Source organism: Mandrillus leucophaeus, unplaced genomic scaffold, assembly GCF_000951045.1.
Source record: "Mandrillus leucophaeus isolate KB7577 unplaced genomic scaffold, Mleu.le_1.0 Scaffold33, whole genome shotgun sequence".
NCBI lineage: Eukaryota > Metazoa > Chordata > Mammalia > Primates > Cercopithecidae > Mandrillus > Mandrillus leucophaeus.
The window spans coordinates 4628450-4631123 of record NW_012103476.1 but is presented as its reverse complement, the minus strand read 5'-3'; positions in this window follow the sequence as shown (position 1 = coordinate 4631123).

The following is a 2674-nucleotide window of genomic DNA, read 5'->3' as shown; positions in this document are numbered from 1 at the left end:
GAGATCAAGACCATCCTGGTTAACACAGTGAAACCCTGTCTCTACTAAAAAGACAAAAAATTAGCCAGGCGTGGTGGCGGGTGCCTGTAGTCTCAGCTACTCGGGAGGCTGAGGCAAGAGGATGGCATGAACCTGGGAGGCAGAGTTTGCAGTGAGCCAAGATTGCACCACTGCACTCCAGCCTGGGCGACAGAGCGAGACTCTGTCTCTAAACAAAACAAAACAAAACAACAACAATAACAACAAAAACAGGAAGACGTTAAGTGTGAGGCTGCCTCAGTACTTTGGGTTTCCACATAGCAAACTGGAACATAACCCAGTATGTAAACAAACTAAAACCTAATTTTGTATATTTTGTAACAGATTTCTGAATCTCAGCCAATCACCAGCAGGCAACTGATCAGACCAGTTCCGAAGAAGAAAATTGCCTAGGTGTAACCAATCAAACTATATCTGTGCTTTATTACCTGGTTCTGTCTATAAAAATCCACTGCCAATTTGCTGAATTTAGCTCTCTGAACCTCTTTTAGTTTTGAGTGCTGCTTTATTCATGATTCACTTTTTGCTCAAATGAACTCTGTTAAATTTAACATGTTCTAACAATACATTAAAAACCATATGTGGTCTTTCTCTGAGGTCTCATACATAATAAAGATCAATACAAATAATTCAGAAAATAAACTTGTGACTTTAAAAAAATCTGTTTTTATTTACAGTTTATAAAGTGAATAACATCTTTAGTTTCCTGAAATATAAACGCATTTTCTTAAAAAAGAGGCACACACACACAAATAGGAAAATAGTTACAAAGAACACACATGCATACTGTTTCATGGTGAGCAGATAAATGCAAACCCTTCTCCAAAGGCTGAAGGACGAGAGAGGCCAAAGAAAGAGGCTGATGAATCCAGTTTCTCAGGAAAAAAAAAATTAAAGGGGACTTAAAAACAGAAGTAATGTCTTGAGTGGCCACAAGATAGTGGATTCCCGCATCTACACTCCAAAACATATTTTTTATAAAAGAAATTTCAGGGTAAAACAGGTGCAGCTGGCGTGTCTTCAGACTTTCTTTCCAAGACTCATGACCACTGGGGAGGTTACACAACCACATTCATGAAAAATTATCCATGTTAGAGGCATTGTTTCAAGGCCTACTGCAGAACACTTTTGTACATAAGAGTCAAACATTTGTCGTCATGGCAGTTTTACTTCAAGGTGCCATCTCTCCTGCCATGCAGCAGGCTATTTTCCTAAACATACCTTCTTGATATACAACATACTATGCAACGGGCTATTTTCCTAAACATACCATTGAATGAATTATTTTCACTCATTCATCTCCATTGTTTTTTCCTAGATTAATGAGACTCGTTTAGGTTATATGTTTCATTGTATCTAATTCCCTTCCAATTCAATATCAAGTGTAAAGATGTGTCCAATATTTCTTTAAAACATACAAAAATAGAACTAAATGGTCATCCTTTGGAATGTTTGTCATCCTTTGGAAGATGTTTAAAAATGTCTTATGCTATTAAATGACTACGAACAACTTTATAAAATCTCACTGTAAATCTTCTAATTCTTTTAGACTTTAGTATTACAATTGCATCAGGCTTCATCCCAGCAACTTTACTGCAAAAATCTAACTCAGACAAAAAAAATACTTAACCTAAAACATACATGATGTTTTATTTTTATCATGTGAGAGCTAACATTTTATAATAAGTTACTAATTTATGATGTAAAGATCCACTTTATCAGAAGAAAACACACACACACACACAACACACTTTAAATCATCTACAATTTCTACTACTTACATGTTGTGTATGCTTTGGCAATAGTAAAATAATTTATTCCTAGGTTTCCATTTCCTGTAACAGAATACATTCTACTATTTTAATTCAAAATTACTTACTGTAACAGATTATATATTGTAGACAATGTCAAGGTTATTTCTAAGTATACAATTGGACAATAAATCTATGATATTATTTAAAGATTGATATGGTTTGGCTCTGTGTCCCTACCCAAATCTCATCTACAATTGTAATCTTCACATGTTGAGGGAAGGACCTGGTGGGAGGTAAGTGGATCATGAGGGCAGTTTTTCTCATACTGTCCTCATGATAGTGAGTGAGCAGTCACAGAATCTGATGGCTTACAAGTGTTTGGCTATTTCCCCCTTCGTGCTCTCTCTCTATATATTTCTTCTGCCACCTTGTTAAAAAGTTGCTTGCTTCTCCTTCAGTTTCTGTCATGACTGTAAGTTTCCTGAGCGATGCAGAACTGTGATTCAATTAAACCTTTGTTCTTGCTTTGTAAATTATTCAGTCTCATGCAGTTATTTATAGCAGTGTGAAAATGGACTAATGCAGAAAATTGGTACCAGGTGTGGGGCACTGCCTGAAAATGTGGAAGAAACTTTGTAACTGGATAGTGAGCAGAGGTTGAAACAGTTGAAGGGCTCAGAAAAAGATGGGAAGATGTGGAAAAGTTTGGAACTTCCTAGAGACTTGTTGAATGGTTTTGACCAAAATGCTGATAGTGATATGGACAATAAAGTCCAGGTGGAGGTTGTCTCAGATGGAGATGAGGAACTTGTTTGGAACTGGAGTAAAGGTCGCTCATGCTATGCTTTAGAAAAAAGAATGGCAGTATTTTGCTGCTGTTC